The sequence below is a fragment of the Megachile rotundata genome, chromosome 1 (genome assembly GCF_050947335.1).
Source record: "Megachile rotundata isolate GNS110a chromosome 1, iyMegRotu1, whole genome shotgun sequence".
In the NCBI taxonomy this organism is placed as follows: Eukaryota; Metazoa; Arthropoda; class Insecta; order Hymenoptera; family Megachilidae; genus Megachile; species Megachile rotundata.
Window position 1 is genome coordinate 12,087,037 of NC_134983.1, and position 19,668 is coordinate 12,106,704.

At 35.0% G+C, this 19,668-nt stretch overlaps 1 protein-coding gene across 2 annotated transcripts in view; it reads right to left on the minus strand.

Moving 5' to 3' along the window:
* The window catches only part of LOC100876351 (popeye domain-containing protein 1-like), an 82,071-nt gene extending 67,019 nt beyond the window's left edge, over positions 1 to 15,052 (minus strand). The window contains exons 1-2 of one of the 2 annotated variants that reach the window (XM_076529417.1): positions 13,794 to 15,052; positions 7,250 to 7,570 (exon numbers count right to left, since the gene is read on the minus strand). The gene's annotated coding sequence lies outside the window, so the exon portion shown is untranslated. Of the gene's footprint in view, positions 1 to 7,249; positions 7,571 to 13,568 lie in introns of both variants that reach the window. The other variant, XM_003701290.3, reaches the window with a different exon arrangement.
* Between the last annotated feature and the right edge of the window lie 4,616 nt (positions 15,053 to 19,668).

A 19,668-nucleotide genomic window follows, 5' to 3' on the forward strand; every position in this document is an offset into this window, starting at 1 on the left:
ATAAATTTTCTGGACCACCCGCGACCCATATAGCATACAACAAAATCGATCACATACCATATATTAGTTTGGCAACTAACTTTACGACTTTCATGCTTTTTCTTCTATAAACTGCTCAAACTCGACAAACAACTTCTAAATAATTATCACTTTTGGACTTCTCGAGTCGAAAAGTAAATGGTTTCAAAATAAGTGAAGATAAGAATATTAACCTAACCTTATTTACATACAGGGTGCCTCACTATTAGTGTAGGTCCTTGAAATGTGGGGTAGTTGACGTGATTCTAAGCAAGATTTCTCTTTGCAAAAATGGGATTTGAAGCTTCGTTTTTGAATTATTAAGGAAAAACGCAGACCAATCAGAACGTGAGGATTACGCCCACTCAGCCATTAGGCTCGAAGGTGTCACTCTCGCGTCTGCGCACGCGTAATCCCTGCGCTCTGATTGGCACAAGACTCTCATTGGTACTGATTGGTACCTACACTAGTTGTGAGACGCCCTGTATAATAAAGGAATTATCCTTTATACTAAAGGAGTGTCCTGTATATTAAAAGAATGTTATACTTTTTGAGCTCTATTTGAAAATAAACATACCAGGTACATCAGTTAATAATTACTTTAAAAAAAAATAACGAAAGAAGTGTAAAATACATATTCCATCGATTAAGTTTCTCCGAAGATAGCACTGCATAATCATTTATCACCTTAACGCACCTCAATTTTTGAAGTCCTCGAACAAATTTCATTTGCAAAGACCTACTTCATTGCTGTTGAAAAACGTACACAGTACCGACAAGAAAAATGACCCTGTTTATCAAAGGAAAGCAATTAACGTCTTCGACGGAGTGCGCGGGACAATTAAAAGTCTTAATAGAGAATCCAAAGCTGCTAATCACTTTACGTCAAACGATATATGGCGCGTGAACGTGCAATTCCGTTGAAAGGGAACTGTTTAGAAACGAACTGTTACATGCTCTGAACAATAACGAAAATAACTGCGAAACCGAGCGCCATGCGTACACGAATGTCACGCGCAGTAATTATTCGATGGTAATTGTGTTGTGCAATATGTTACCTATATGTGAAACACACTGTTAACGGCCTCGGATCGTTATTAACGTTACGCAATTACAAATATCGTATGAAACGTTATAACCGGAGTGCAAAAAATGGAACAGGTTGCTGGATGTTGGACACGAAAGTTTAAACGAAGTGAAACGATTATTATTTTGAATTTATTGATACTGATTATCGTCCTTAGAATGATGCTTATTCAATTGACGAAATTTTGCTTGTATTATTTGTGGGGTGCTTTACTCCAAAAATTAAAAATTTGGAAAAACTGAAAATTGGAAAATTTAAATGACAAAGTTTGAGAACTGAGAAATTGAAAATTAGGAACTTAAAAAATGGAAAATTGGAAAATGGGAAAATTGAACAGCCAGAAAATGTGAAAACTGAAATTAAAAATTAGGAAATTGTAAAATTGAAAAATTGGAGAACTGGAGAATTGCAAAATTGGAAATATGGAAAACTGGAAAATTGGAAAATTAAAAAAGTGGAAAAGTAGACAATTAGAAGACAGGAAAATTAGAAAATTTCAAAGTTCATAAATTTACTTATTTTAAAATTTTTAACTTGGAATATTTATAAATCCTTGATCATGAAATCTTCCAAATTTCCAAAATGTCAAAATGTCTAAATGCCAAAATGTCAAAACATTTAAATATCCAAACCTCCACATTAAATTTAAAAATCCACCCCAAAATATAAAGTCAGCCAAAAGCTAACTCCTGATTATCTAAAACAATGTACTGCAGTAATCAGAAAAATAAATATCACTGCCATGTTGTAAATCCGTTAACCATATACACGTGTGACATTCACGAACAAATTTGTTTAATATCTCTCCAAACAAGTGAGATATTTAAGTGTCCTTTTAATAATTCACCCTGTATACTCGTTTTATGTGCGATTTAGTGACACATAATAGGAACCTCGTATTTTCTTTCCGCGTTGCGATGAATAATGCTTCAGTAATATTTAACGTTGTTCGCAGCTGATAATTTTTTATATTTAATGTCTATTTTGCAGCTGTTGTTTTAAGGGATTATATTATAGAATCGAAATTCGAGGAATAACAATACGCAGTTATGTATTAATGCTTGTTTATTAACATTTCGAACGTATCTTTTTAATCCGATATTTTATATGAACCTACATAAATTCCATTTTGCATGAAACAAAATTCACTTTTGGTTTACTGCACACAAATAATTAATGACCATAGAGAATATTGATATTTTATAAAGTAACCAAATTTATTTTTACATATTTAATTTGAGGACCATTTTCAACTGGATGATACTTAACAAAACATCGTGTGATCTGTTATTTTTCAACGGGTAGAAAAAATCTACCCAAATCAGTAAAAATATACAGTGTCAATATTGACTCTCCAGGATGACAGAAAAGCGTAAAAATTTTATTTTATTTGTGGAAACCGACTGTACATAAACTGACACGTGACTTTTTGATTTACAATATAACTGACTATAAAACAGTTCAAACGAAACGACCTTTCAGAGTTTAACCAGAAAGAGATATTTGTGACAATATTTATCTTAGGTACATTTTAAAAATTTGTATTGTTATAAAAGATACATCAGATTAAGCCATAAATTTATAACTCATCTATTGAATGATTTTATAAACAAAAATATATTTACAAAATTTTCCCTTCTCATTACGATGCAAATTAATTTTCAATACTGAACTACAAATATTAACTACCATATCAATTTATAATTACTGTGCCTGTATTTTAATAATAAACGTTTTTCAAATATAAATGCTACGAAAATTACTTTGCACTGTTCAAAATTTTGTTACAATGAAGTGTTTGAAAAATGTACTGAAATGTTTAAAAAATCAATCGAGAGCTCCACGAAAGTTCACAGCGTCAAAAACTTTTTTAATTAGTATCGTTCCTATAATTTGCATTGACTTGCAATTTTAATATTCTCGACTTTAATATTATAACAATGATCAGTTACTAATTTGGCAAATTCACGAATTGCTTCGCTAGTCTGAACAATTAACCTCAACAATATATGTATTTAAAACTCAAAAAAACAATAATTAACCATCATATAATGATTTCAACCATTGAAACCATCAATATATAAGATAAGGATAATTTCATATATTATGAAATAAATGTATAATTATTTATTTGAATTAATAAAAAAATTTTCACGTCAAGTCACCCTATTCCCACTTGTACCAACAATGGAAAAACGTTTTATCACAGAAAATCAGAAAATTCTTGGAACCGCTAATATACAAAGTCTGTTGCATGTAACGTTCGACTATCAAAGCGCTGCCATCGACGTAACACTGATCCTTTCTTTTTGGAGTGTCAGGCAGACAAAAGGTTAGCGAAAAAGCCTGACGAGAAAGGAAAAATCAAGATGATTACTAAAGAGGGTGAACAATGCAGCTACTTACGTATCAAACGATATCAGCAAAATATTGTTACAGAACAAAGAGCAACTGTAATATACACGAAGTATCTTGTATCGCCATGACCTGAACAGCCCTCTCGTGAAACGTGTTCCTTGAAGTCTCATCAGAAAACAATGACACAAGAAAAGCTCTTTTAAATAGCTCTCGAGCACACAACACAGAGGTCGATGAATACACACACACGCACGCACATATACTAGTACGTACGTTCACTTCTGAACAAGCAAAAACCACACGACGGAGAAGAAGCTTAACGACGGGGGAAAATGTCACTGGTTTTCAGTATACAAGCGAAAGGGTTAAAAAAACGGTCCGGAAAATGTTTATTAGCTGGATCGCGATCAACAGACCGATGAGGTAAAAATAAATGTTCGCCCTTGCAGCATATAATCTCGCTTAAAGCAAGGGTCGCTGACGAAAGCAAACATTACTTACGCGCAAACGATGTTAACCGAGCAAACTACATTGTTTGTACCGTAATGGCGATGCAACGATTAACAAATATGTCGTTCGATTGTTGGAGCTGCGGAATTTCTTTTAGACTTGTCCATCCGATGAAAGACAAGGTTTGTCTGTGACGTGAATCGCTAAGAAAAGAAGAGAAATCCTGAAGGGAGCGATAAGAAAATGTTCCACCATATTGATCGAAATCGGATGTGACGGTGACGCGGAATTCAAATCTATTTGCACGAAGTTTCAAGATGATGACAAAAATTCGAAAGGAAATAATAAATGCGATAATTCTGAGCTTAATTTGTTACCATTTTGAGACAGAAAATATATATTTGCAAATATTCTTTAAAAACTCTTTTCTCGAATTAACTTTTCACTTCCATCAAACGTTACTAGCATCGAGCGTTTAGAACGGTAATAATTTTGTCAGTATAATTTTTGTCAGTGAAAGCAGTGACTGTTTAAATTATATCATGTTTGATGTCATGAATGGATCCACATTCCTGAATAACCTCACATCCATAAAATGATACCACATGAATGGTCCTAAATCGACTGCCCCAGGAGCTCACCAGAGTGCCTCAAATTAGCGCTGATCCAAAATCTATACACCAATCCTAGCAATCTTCCTCAATCTTTTGCACCACCATCCAGTACCTATTACAATCTCCTACATCCATTCAGTCGTAAACTTGTAAATCTGGCTTAAGAATATGGTAAGAATAAACAAGATATAAGAAACGTGTCCAATGATTGTACACCCACATTGTACATCATTTTCTTCATATCATAAACGAACTGTATCACCTTCTTCCTAACTTATCCAATCCATTACAATAATAACTCCAATTTCCTTTCCATTTATTTCTGCCTAACTTTCCTCCAGATGCGAAAATGGACTCACATTCAACAGCCGACATAACCTACATGTACGAAAGTGGTCTGGAAAACACTCCTCTTATCATATAAAGTTCCACTTCTTTTATCATATACCGGTCTCATGATGCGTATTTTATTCCTTTTAAGGTTCTCATGATATACATTTGCCAGAAACGTATATTTGAACAGAACTCGAAAAAGGGTCGAAATGCCATGTGTACAGAAAACACTGACTTATGATGTGGCCATTACTTTCCACAGTTTTATAGGATGCGGTTCGAGGAAGAAGGAAATTGTTAAAAAAATTTTTGCTACGTCAACGATGACAAATATTGTTGCATAATAATAAGGAGGAATCTCTATCTGGAAAATCTTTGAATCATATATTTCATAAAACTTGATTTGTTAATATACGAAATGAAATATGCAAAAAATTTTCGTTGGACAAACAGCATTTATACTATGAACTTTCGGACGAAAATGCGATTTCAGACTCATCGTATACTGATAATAATTTTTAATTAAATTATAGCACTCCGTTCTGGCCAGTGTAATACACGCTCGTTTAACTCGCGAGACTCGGTCGCGTCTTTTTACACGTCGTCACGAACACGCAACAGGTAAATGGTAATACGGTAAGATCGCATGTCGCAATTAATTTTTTAACGGCTCACCCGTGACCCCAACTTTTCCAGAAGTTGAACAGACACGATACATTCGGGCGCAGAACCCGTGAAACTGATGAGAAAACAACCGGTGACGCGTTTCTGGAACTTGTTAAATGCCGTCGACTAGCGATGCCATAAATTGAGCGAAACAGTTCAAAGGAAAGAGAAACGTGTCCTTTCTCGACACGTCGGAAACGACTTGACTGAACGTCCGTTTTCGGACAAATCGTACCACGGTCCGTTGATCGACCGTGCGAGTCTTTCCGTGCCACGATTGTGTGCTACTTACTGCGATTGATACGATCATGACCTCGGTTTTGTTAAGGTTTTGTCACGGGGGATATAATTGAAGAGAGGCCAATGTGCCTCGCTTTAATCGGCACCCTATCGATCGCGTTTAACCAATTAAGTGCGAAATTTTGTTCTAAAAATCTCTTACGTTCAGGCGAGTATTCACAGGGGCAGTTGACTCCATTATAAATTTTACAGGAAATTTAAAACAGTAGAAGAATTACATTTGTATTCGTTGAAAAGTTAACAATTAATGTTGACTGCACCAAAATAAAGTTTTGGGTTATACCAGTAGTTTAACACTGATTTTTAAATTTCCTACTTTCAAAATTTTCAAACGTGTAGTTTACTGATTATTTGTAAGTCACTGATTTGAAACTTCTATTTGTAATGGTATTCGCCATTTCTTCTGTCTTCATCGAATATAGCTGAGATCATTGATAAATAATAATTGAACTTACTATTAATAATAATATGCTGAACTTACTATTTCGTTCAATTTCAATTATTAATAAAATACAGCGATATTTAACTCTCACAGAAATATTACAGCAAACAAACGATTTAAATAAATTCATAAGCATGTGAAATGCTTCTATACCTATGATAAGCTTCTCAAAATAATCCGTTCGCGTACGAATTATGTAAATATGTTTAAAAAGAAATTCCCTATTGTATGCTTGATCGAAGGTACAGAAAATTGTACGTCAACTCGAATACGTGCGTTCGAAGCTAATGCCGTTCGTATTCGAAGCCGGTCACAAAAGCTACATTTTTCCTTCCAGCGATCGTAAAATTTTGCTGAGAGATAATCTACTTTGCAGGTCAAGAGTTTAATGGAAATTCGTTGAACAACAGAGCGTATCGATGGATTAAATTTAGATTATTCAAATCGATATCCGACTTTGATAATATTGGAGCTTTATTAAGTTAAAAAAAGGAAGAATGATACGGAACGAAAGAGAAATCGAGCATTACACGAAATCTGCTGGGAAATATATCAGAATCTTGCGAATAATTGGTGTTTTTTTATTTCAAACTTTGATACTTATTTTAAAATTAATTTTTAATTCAATGTTTATATTTGTATTTTTGCAAACTTCTTTAGATTTAAGTTACATAAAATATATTGATTTCACGGACAGAAATCTTATCAACACAAAAATTGTAGAATAAAGGAATGTGAACAAACTACATGTAACTAATGCTCTATTAATTCTCATTTGAACCTTAAGCACTATATTGATATTTCGTATAAAGTAGACAATTCATAATGTTAAAAAAAGTTCGATCCATGTAAGGGTTGTTTTAACACAAAAATTGAAGAATAAAAGAATGAGTACAAACTACATTTAATACGTTATTAATTCTCACTCGTACCTCAAATATTAAATATTAAAGTAGAAGATATAAAGTAAAAATGTCTTACCTTATGGTGGATAAGCGATATGTTGTTTGGAGTGCGGAATAGTACACCTCAGTCTTCTGTGCGTATGCGTCGACAGCAGGGGGTGACACAAAGGTGTTGAGCTTCTTCGAATTTTGAATTCGGCCAAGCAGAAGGTCATCACTTCGTGCAACACCATTGCAATCGACTTGACTCACTATCGATATCTTCACCGTACGATTGGACAGAGTCACGGTGTCCGATCGACCCCCGTGATCGATCGTTAACATGCGAATAACACAAATCGCGTTCGTTCTTTCGTCGACGTGCGAGTCACTGGATTTCCCGACTCGACCACAGGTTCTGAAACATTTTGTAATGGATACACGGTAATTAATCATACAATTCATTTACATGTAAATCATAGCTTTGAAATGGTAATGTGCTTTGACGTTTTTAATTTCACCGAGTATTAATTCGTGAAAGTTTAAAACACCGCTGCTACAATTTTTGCAAATTTAATTTTTCCAGTATTTATACCTCAATTTGGTTCAATTGCATGTAAAGTGAACGTTCGAAAAGTTAAATGCTACAACGATGATTTTTATTTTACTCGAGTTTAAGGTTTTTCAGTGGCTTGTTAATTTTATGAAACTTGGGGATAATTGTACTTTTTAATTTGATTGCTTGTTTTATGTAACTTCAATACGGTCAAACGCCTTGACGACGCTTTTTACTTTAATCGTATAAACCCGCAGGACCTCAAAAGTATTAAATACCGTGGTAATGTTCCTTAACTCAGAAAATGAAACATCAAAACGATTAATTCCCTTGGCTTTTTACTTTTATCATACATTTTGTAAACCTTCAGAAAATATTCTACATGAAAATGTAATTCACATTTACAATTTAATTTCATCACAATTTATGAAATACCAAAACAGATAACTGTTTGATTACATAGCAAATGAAACCATCAAAATGACTAACTGTTATTTATTTCCATTAAATACAAATTTATATAATTTCAACATGAAGGGATACGTTTAATTTAACTTCTGAAAAATTTGTAAAACTTTCCCAATTGATTTTAAATTTGATCGTGTACATTTCAAAAACTTTAGGGATATTAGATAGACACCGAGGCATCTTGCTTTAATTTCTTGGAAATTTGTGAAACGTTGTAAGCGCTAATTACTTTTTAATTAGGTTACGTACACATTTATAAAACTTCGAACCAGTTGAATGCCTTTGCGATACTCTTTAACTTGAACTTCTTCAAATTTATTATAGTTCAAAAACAGCAATAACTGTGGTAACACTTTTTCATTTAATTTCGTGAAAGTTTGTAAAATTCTTATAACTTAATTTCTCAAAAATGATTTTAATTTGATTTTCTATAAATTTGCAACACTTCAAAACAATTAAATGTTTTGACTGTGATTTTGAACTAGAATGCATGTAAATTTATAATAACTCAAAAATACTAATTTTTAAAAATAATTTTTTAAACCTTAAAAATACTAATTGTTCAAGAATGAAACTGTGCAAAAACAAATTACTTCCAGTACAAATAAATTTATAAAACCTCGAAAACAGTAACTCGATCCGTAACTTCATTAAAAATAAAACTTCGACCTAATTGTTTTTTAATTCGATCGCATGTTGGTTTGTAAAACTTCGAAATTGCTGCAGCAAACCTTTCTCCTCTGATTGCGTGTAAATTTTGCAAAATTTCGATGCAACCAATCGCTTAGACAATGTTTCTTGATTTAATTGTGTGAAAAGTTGTGGAACTTCGAAGAAACCAATCGCTTTGTCTGAGGACCGAGTTTAATGGTTGCAGTTTCGATGGCCAATCTTGGTGTTCCAGTTTGGTAACTTGGTCTCGAATGCGCACTGTGCTAACACTGATAATGCATTTTCGTCGTTTAGGAGTAGTATTGTTAATAACGATGCACGTTCCTAATTGCTTTGCTGTATGATTAATGATGGATACAAACTTATGAAACATTGCTTTCGATTCACCTTTGAATCTCCTATCAATTTCTCCTAAAATCAAAGTCCTGTGAATTTATCTATTTTATATGATTTTCATTCTCTGCAAATTTTTTGAATTTCTCAAAAATACTCTATTATAACAATAATTTTACACGCTGTGCACATATACTCGCACCATGAAAGTATTAAAAAAATATTTTTAAGAAAGTTATTTAATATAAAGGATATTAATTTTTATCCTAGTGAAGAAATGGAAAATTGCAGATCAAGTTAACTTCTTTAATATGAAATAATTTTTTTAATTCTATAAAGATTGATATTAAATAAAAATATTTTGTAAGAAAGATATTAAAACACAACGAAATATTTTACATTAAAAAATAAGATATTTCGTGTAAAAATAAAGAATCTCACGAATTCTGCTAACATAGCACCTTTATACTTTTTTCTCGTAAAATATTCTGCAATATCGATCTAGGCGAAAGTACACGGTTCTAGATAAGAAAAATGCTGGTGTTCATTGTGTAAATGAAACTGCATATTTTTCCGCGCAGATTCTTCGTAACATTTTTCATAAAAAATTAAAATAGATGTCTGGTAACTGCAGATGAAATTGACTGTGTATACTTCGTGTTAGCCTGTTCAAGCTCGCAACAAAAACACCGTCCATCACGCTCTAAATATCTTCAATCTACCGAAGTTTCTACGGTGTCGAAGTCCGACTACAAAATGCGAGCCAACAGTTTCGAAGAATCTTCTCGCCGAATAGCAGAATCTTAGTGAATGCGCATCGAAAAACAAGCCGACAAGATAGACTCGAGAACGGCCGGTATCCGGAAAGTTTCTGGAGATCGACACGGGAGAAAGGTCGAAAGTTAACCATTTCGACTGGAACTTTCGACTTCGATACGAGACCATGAGAGCTCGGCAAGTCTGCCAAGCTTTTATCAGACACGATCGACCGGTTCGATTTCCAAGCGAAATTTATGTTTCCCGATCGGAAGCTTCGGTCCAGCTACCTCCTCTAATTCGACAGAGATAAATCACGCGAGATAAACTACGAGTTTTCACGATCGAAATGTTAATGAGAACGTTTCGGCTGCCTTAAAGCCTGGCTGATAAATAAAGAGTCGAAATAGGAACGGTGTGATTGCTAGAAATAATTGCTTCACATTTATCGTTGTTACTCGTTTGTTTCCACGAGCATTTTTTTTTTTTGGAAAAAGGGACAATGATGCTTGTATAGATATTTAATCTTCAATGAGCAAATAAAACCTTTCGTTATAATTAGAATAATAATACGTCTCTTCATATTACAAACTTTAATACTGTACTCATATCAGTACACTAGGAACACATGTGTACATTTAATGTTTTATAAAAGTCAATAAATGCAGTGTACTCCAATGAGTACACCGGGGTAAATGTGCTGAGATATACGGGTACATCATGGAATAAGTATGGTTGCAGTACACTTTTGATATACTGTCGATTCAGTAAATTATGAACATTGAATGTTGTGTATTATCACTACGCACTATGTATTATGTTACCGTCTTGTATCACAATAATGTGGTTAAATATTATATTACCACACGCTTAATTACTGTGCGTTACATCACCGCACGTTACATCACACATTATATCACTCTGTGTTATATCACCCCACGTTGAATTACTGTGCGTTGAATTATCACGCGTTGCGTAACAATACGTTGAAGTATTTTGTATTGTATCGCTACGCATTGTACCACCACGCGTTATATCACCACGCGCTGTATCGCCACAAATTGTACGACCATGCATTGAATTGCCACGCGTTGAATTACCAAGCGTTGAATAACCATGCGTTGAATAACCACGCGTTGAATAACCACGCGTTGAATAACCATGTGTTGAATAACCATGCGTTGAATTACCACGCGTTGAATAACCATGCGTTGAATAACCATGCGTTGAATAACCATGCGTTGAATAACCATGCGTTGAATAACCATGCGTTGAAATACTTCACATTATATCGCCACGCATTGTATAATCATGCGTTATACCACCACGCATTGTATCGTCACGCGCAGTGTTACTATGCGTAGAATTACCAAGTGTTATATTACCACGATTTAAATTACAATGGGTTGTATGATCACGTGTTGGATTACTATGCGTTGAACCACCATGTGTTGGATTACTATCAATTTGCACGTCTTAAATTACCACACATTGTATTACCATGTGTTGGATTACCACGCGTTGTATCACCACGTGTGATCACACGTCATATTGCGACTTGTTGTATTACCGTGTGTTATATTATTACATGTTGTAATGTCAGGAATTCCACATTACACAGTATATCAAATGTGATATCACTATATGACACGTTATTGTCACATGTAGTTTCTATCAGACAAAACATAAGAATAAGATTTGAAATACTGTGTGCTATGTTATTAATACCAATGATACATATGTGAGTCAAAAGCACTGAATTTAATATCAGATAGAAAATTTAAGTTCGCTGTCTTTGATAAGTTTAAATACTATCATAAGTACGTAAGTGTACAATCAACCACGACCTCAAAATCTAAACAAAAAAGTCGATACGTTTAAAAATTTAAAATTATACTAATTTCTATAAATCGTCCATACCTAAAGTTCAGCGAAATTGTATAACACAAATATAAAATCTGAAATGTTGCTAATTAATTAAACCAATGGGCTTCAAAGAAATTATTAAATGAATTCCGGAAAAATTATTACGAAACATAAAAAGCATTTCCATTATTTAAATGCAACGATGATAAGCAGGCGAACGTAATTAGCTAGAAATATAAAACTATTCTTAATTCCTTTGTGAGCTGGCAGAGGTACGCATACTGGCGTAAATTAGGCGCGTGATATTATGCAGATGCTTGCAAACGCGAAAGAGTATCCTTTAACGAAGCCACATTCTGTAATTCGTACAAATGTATAAAGAACGTTTAATAGTATACAACAGTTCACTTTCATTTTGCTGCCAGGCATTTAAACTTTCTAACGAAATGAAAATCACTGATACACTGGAATAATCTTTTTTATAAACCTATTTACCCTTTTGCTTTCTTCGTTACAAAATTTTGTGTTTTATCAAACAATACGCTGCATTTTTTTTTATTTGTAATCAACAATGTTTTGCCACTTTAATAATTTTCAAAAATGAATTTCTGATTTAACTTTTATATTTTATATTTTTAAAGTTGACAAAATGTTTTTATTATTTTTATACTGCTATTGTTCGTAAAAGTTCAAACAATACATTATTTTTTTCAAGCTAAAAAAAGTAATGCACGGATGACAGGTTTTGAATCATTACTTTCTACAAATAAAAATGTTACACGTTAATAGAATGTCTCGTAATGTAACACAAATTTTTGTGACAGAAAATAATTATAAGATCTCAATTTTGAAATAACCAGACTTCAATCGTAGCGTGGCTTGTGACCTAATCAGATTGACTTCTAACCTAAATCGTATTAGGAACGTACAAACCGACGTTTTCGCCAATAAAACGGAGCAAAATCGAGAAAATCAACAAAGAAACAAAAGAATTATCCTGGGAAGGGAGAAGTCTGTCGAAGATTTGCACAGAGCCACCTGTCCATTCGATTCTCGTGTCAAGCCTCTCGGTGTACATGTACCCGTAGGTACATTTGGAAAAGGCGAGCAGGTTTCGAAAAGGTAACGAACTTCCGGAATTAGAACAGTGTTCAGTAGAAATAAGGTCGACCGAACGAGACTCGTGTTAGGCAAAAATTTTGCAATAAAAAAGTTCAGCGAAATTAGTCTGCGGTACACGTTGCAGCTTCCCCGTTCGTTTCAACCTTTTCAAAAGCGATTAATCGCCATAAAAAAAGAGCAGAAATATAGTACACGCTCCAATAAAAATTCTACACAGGGTATCACCAGTGAGCATAGAAACGTGCACACGTCGATGTAACGTACGTACATTTTCGTTTCTCAATGAAACACGTTCCACTTTTCCAATCACAACATACGATCGAATTTAACCCTTTTATTACAGATTTGACCGATGGAGATTTTTCGAACAGTACGGATTTCCGTCACTGGTTCATATATTTCACCGAAAGGAGATGGTATAGGTTAAATTGTATTAACATTTAGAGTATGTTAGAAACGTAGATGGTTTAAAAGAGAGGTTCATTTCGTACAGGAAACTGAAGGCACACAATACGAAGAAACTACGTCGAAATGAAAATGCTGCACTTACGACCGATGCAACAGACTACTGCTTCATCAGTTTCACGAACGTTTCTCGACACCGAAAATTTTTCGAGAAAGGTATCACTAGCGTAAAACGTACCTCGTCGTGTGAAATCCCAGAAACGCATCCGATGCTCCGTTAACAATACGTTCACGTAAACCAACTGACACAGTGCACGTTCGTCCGAGTTACATGTGCTCGACGCACCGTTCGATCACTCGATTCATAAAGGAACGAGTAAAAAAAACGCACGACAAACCGGAATAAACAGAACGAAGCACATGTAAGTTAGCACAGTAAAATAAAGTAACGATGAAAACGTACTCGTATCTCGGGGTGGTTGCCACTTGTTAGGTAGCAGTCGGATGCGACACGCATCAATCACGTTTGAGCATCGTTGGGTTGTTCGGCTCCGTTCAGCGTCTTGCACTCGCGCACGCACGCTCGACGGATCAACAGAGGATCGCACGACGGTTTCGCGCGGCGACGACGACGACGAGCACGACGACGATGGCGAGGACGAGGGCGAGGACAACGAGGACGACGTCGACGCAGCAGGACGAGGATCATGACTCGTCTCTACCGTCCATAACGTCTTGCCTCGTCACGATTCCGTTTTCGAGTCTACCGTTTCCGGTTCATCGGAGTTCCCGACGAAACCGACGTGGACAACGGTCACGCTGGCAGCCGCGATTGCTTTCCACGGATACACTGTCGAGATCGCGAACGCTGCTCTCGAAGCGTGCGTCGGGCACGAAGCACTGTTTACATGCGAGCAGGGGCGCCATGGTCACTACCGCCTTCGGTCTAACGCGATCAGCAGCACTCTAAATTTCAGGCTGTTGTTGCCCCTCGCGCTCGCGTACCGCGTTCCAACACCGAGGGTTTTATTTATCATCGCGGGCAACCGTGTCCGTTCGACGGTTCATTCATCTTTGCGACATTATTCGCCTGCTCGTCGATCCTCTCTACGCGTACATCCCGTCTCGCACTGCTACCACCGTTCCTCTTCCTTTCTCTCCTATCCGCACGATCTTCGAATTCTCCTCGCTCTTTCTCTTTGTCTTATCCAACCCCCGCCACCGTTGTCCTGCCACTCTCACCCTCTCGCGCCACTCTCTCTCGTCCTCTCTCTCTCTCTCTCTCGTTCTCACGCGGTAACAGAAGCGACACGAGTGCTGCTCCCCGAGATTGTCCGACTCGTGCCAAAGCTCTCGTTAGACTAAGCGCCGATAGAACTAGCGCCACGCCCTCCGCGTAGGTGGCAGCACTGTCCACCTTCATCTCGACAACTTCCCACGAACTCCTTCCAACCTCCTACCTTCTCTCTTCTGCTTAGGGGATGATGTTACCTTTCCTACCGCTCCAACCCCCTTCGCCGACTTGCTCATCCTTCGGTAGTTTACCCTTGCCCTCTTCTGTGCTACCCTCTTTGTCCTTCCTCTTTTTCTTCCCTCGTATTTACCTACGTGCCTTGCACCCTGTTTCATCCTACCACCACCATCCACGTTCTATGCGAAATGTTACTCTTTTTTCGATCTTTACAGTCTACCTGTTTTCCAACTTCGTGCGCGACATTTTTTATCTCTTTCTGTATTAAAGAGCGATGGTGTACCCTCGACGCTGTTTAATTAAACAATGGAAATAAATGAAGTTTGTGTGCCGAAGATACGAATGGTTTTTGTTTATCAAATTTTCGTCGATTGTCGGTGGAAATAAATGCAATTTATAAACAGAATTTTGCTTATCATAATATCGTTTATTGATATGAGACGTTAAAAACTTGTTGCTTGTAGAAGCTGCGAATAATTGTACTGATTTCCATTCCATATTTGCTAATATTGACTTTCTGCATAAATACTTTGTGAACATAAAGCAGTTTTTTAAAGAATAATACGGCCTTCTCTATTTCCACCCTTCTGTTGATAAGCCATATTAAAACTTCTGATAATTATAAATAATTGTAGTAATGTTTCTATCGATGTTCACAGACGAGATTGTTTTACTAACATTGCATTTTATGTACTACTACATATATTTAATAAATGTATATCTGTTTCACAATCTAAATCATAAACTCCGTTTATACCTTTTTAATAAAAAATTATACTTGCTCCCAAATTTATGGTCATAACTTCATAATTTTTAATTAATAATCAACTGCATGTAAGTTCATATAACCCGAACTATCTTTCAGCAATGTTCGTTTTTTTAGGTCGAGTTTCTTATAATTTGAAATTTGAAGTATTATGGTAATTCGACGTTATCGCGTGCTGCTACAATTCAAATCGAATGTAAATTGATCTGAACTCGATATTATTATGTTCGTAATTGTATGTAGTTCCGCTGTACACGTTTGTATTTCAATTGTAAGGTATAAGTTAATTCAATCCGTTTACTATCAGTATTCATATTTCAATAAAATATGCATACTTCATTACCACAAAATTTGCAGTAAAATGAATGCAAATGAAACTGGTATTGACGCAATTGAAAAATTTGGAGAATTTTTTGGAAATGAGAGTTTAGATGTTTAAGAAAGTGAGAATTTTGGAATTTTGGGAATTTGAGATCTGAGGGATTTGGAAATTTCAGAGTTTAGGAAATTGAGAATTTGGGGATTTGGGGATTTGTGGATCTGTGAATTTGGGGATTTGGGGATTTGGGGATTTGGGGGTTTGTGGATCTGTGAATTTGGGGATTTGGGGATTTGGGGATTTGGGGATTTGGGGATTTGGGGATTTGGGGATTTGGGGATTTGGGGGTTTGGGGATTTGGGGATTTGGGGATTTGTGGATTTGGGGATTTGGGGATTTGGGGATTTGGGGATTTGGGGATTTGGGGATTTGTGGATTTGAGAATTTGGAAATTTCAGAATTTGGGGATTTGGGGGTTTGGGAATTTGTGGATCTGTGAATTTGGGGATTTGGGGATTTGGGGATTTGGGGATTTGGGGATTTGGGGATTTGGGGATTTGGGGGTTTGGGGATTTGGGGATTTGGGGATTTGGGGATTTGTGGATTTGGGGATTTGGGGATTTGTGGATTTGAGAATTTGGAAATTTCAGAATTTGGGGATTTGGGGGTTTGGGGATTTGTGGATCTGTGGATCTGTGGATCTGTGGATCTGTGGATTTGGGGATTTGGGGATTTGGAAATTTGAGGATTTGGGGATTTGGGAATTTGGGGATTTGGGGATTGGGGGATTTGTGGATCTGTGGATCTGTGGATTTGGAGATTTGGAGATTTGGAGATTTGGAAATTTGGAGATTTGGGGACTTAAGTACTCGAAGATCTGATGATTTAGGTTTTTAGGGATTTCACAATTTCTAAATTTCTATATTTGAATGATTAGAAATTCATGAACTTGTAACTCTAAGAATTTTGCAAATTTTAAAAGTTTACAAATTTGGTAACATAAAAATTTTTATTTATAATTATATAGTCAATAACTAAAAAAAAATGGCTTAAAAATTGAATAGAAATGCATATAAAATGAACAGACATAAAACTCTTTGCTGATTAAATTCATGTTGCCTGCTAGACATGCTGCACCTATTCCCCTAATTATATTTCCCTTTTTGCCGAAAAATAATTAATGCACCTCACGTTCCTTGCTGAACACGTCTATACTTAATAGCCCTTCATTGCTATGTTTGTATATACCTGCACCCTACTTTTGTCCCTCATTCACGCCCTTCTTTCGATCCATCTCTGTTTACATGTATTGCTACCAGGTCTGTATTTAACGACAGAGAATTGAACTATAATGTTGATCTCTACCTTTTGGAGCTTCTAATACTTCAAAGAAACGCAAAAGGAATTAACTAAGTTTAACTCCGTTATACTTTTGCATATCAATTTACATATTAATGCAAATTGTGAAATTTTAACCGTAACTTATTATAAAATAAACTTCGTTTCATGTAAACGCTAATTAACCCCAATTTCCTTTTTTTATACGAAGAGAACCTGTGCTGAGTTAATAGCCCCGGGCCACCAAGAACTTTAATCCGGCCATGCTCGCTACACTTTCTGCCATTATTTTCCCAATGGATTCTTGTGTTCACGTTTTTCACTGTCATGCATCGTATATTTCCGTCATCGAATCTTGCAAAATTCTATTATCTTTCATAGAATTTTCAGGAAAATTCGCATACATCGCAGCTTGAAATTGCTGCATCAGTATCATAGATTATCACATTTTCGCAGTTCTTAAAGTGCATGGTACAGTTTGTTTCGAAGATGGAAATAAAAGATGAAATTATATATATTCTTTGTGGTCTGTAAAAGTATTTGATCGTATAGGATGTCTCATAACTAGTATTACTCCCTGAAAGAGGTGGTAAAGGATGTGATTCTGAACTAGATTTTCCTTTGCAAAAACATTCTCTACCACACCTTTCAGGGAGTAACACTAGGTACGAAACACCCTGTATAAATAAACATGCTTCTATAGTTAACATATATCTTTTTATACTATCTTGAATTTAAGCTTCTCGCAAATCATCATTTAATGTGTAATAAAGACTTTTATATTTCAATAGTTCTGTTTCATTGCTTTAATTCATTGGACATCGTCACGCGAGCTTCTGGCTATCAGACAATCGTGATATAGGAAGAATGAGATATATTTGCTATCATTCTTATCATATCGCTCCGTGAAATCGTTTTATTCCCTGGAAAATGCTGATAATTCTTCACACCAAACGTCTTCATTAACTTTTGGACGAGTTTCTGTCTCGTTAACACTTCGTCTGGATGTTAAATTTAGAATGTATACGTTGTACGAATTTATACGATGCATTTAAATTTAGAATAAATATGTAAGGAATATAGAATGAATTTTTATATTGTATTATTTTATATCGGTACAAAAATTAATGTACATTTGAACTAAAGTGCTTTAACTTTATAATTCAAAATCACTGTAAATGATTTTGAGGGATTTAGTAATTCTACAGCAATCAATAATGTATCAATTATTATTCGAATCTATTGTTATACTGGGTCATATTTGTATGAACGCTTATAAAATTTATAAGCATTAATATATTTGCATCTCACCCCATTTCGAAATCTGTATTCGTAAATGTGCCGTTCCTGGATGGAATTAATTTTGCAATTTTTAATTCATTTTTCAACACATCAATGTTAATGTAAATTCATTTTACGTTTATAGATTTGACTTGTATAATTGTGGACTTAAAAATTTAGAAATTTCAAAAGTTGTCAATTTTTATATCCGAGAATTTGTAACATTTATAGTTCGGAAATTTTAACATTCCAGAATTTAATAATTTCCAAATTTAGCAATCTGAAATCTTGGACATCGAGAAATTTCACAACTCCAAAATTCCTAAATTTTTCAACATCAAAATTTGATGATTTAAAAATACAAAAATTTTACTATTTAAAAAATTGTGAATCTCAAGGTTTACAAATTCCAATAATTTTTAATTAAGACTTTGAAAAGTTGTAAATTTTAAAGTTTTCCAATTAAATCAGTTTAGCAATTAGCGTCCAGTTAATGTTGAACACTTAATACCACTGAAACCGTTTCTTATAATGGAGAAGTTAAAAAGTATACCGTATGAAACGTTTCTTATAATAGAAAAGTATATCGTATGAAACGTTTTTCCTAATTGAAAAATAATATTAGCGAGGGCACAGTTAAACGAGCCACTTTGTACAAACATTAACAACGTGTGACTAATCACAAATTTTCCGCTAACGCAGGTGAAATCAATGGCGGAGTAATTGGGTTATTTGAAATAGCCTGCTGGTAATTGGACTTACCGATAGCACAACCGGTTTATTTCACCATCAAATCAATCTTCTTTCACTGCAGGGCCGTTTCGACTATTCGTGCTATTTCGAGGCCCTCTGTTTGAGTTGGACTAGATAATAGCCCTACGGACAAGATGGAGCTAGATGATAATAAAGGAAATGTTAATTGCTACTCTGTATTCCTTTTTGCTAATCTATCAGGCTATTTCAAGACGTACCTTGAGTAGCTCCATCTCATTAACTCCAATTTAGTGATTATGAGGTATTTTTAACGTGTTACTTGGCGTAATTTATCTTTTTTGAAAAATGGTGGATGCACATGAATGCATGTTAATAAATATTCACGTGTAAATTAAAAATCATGTGATGGTATTAAATCTTCATAATAATCTGATTAGTTTATATTTTTA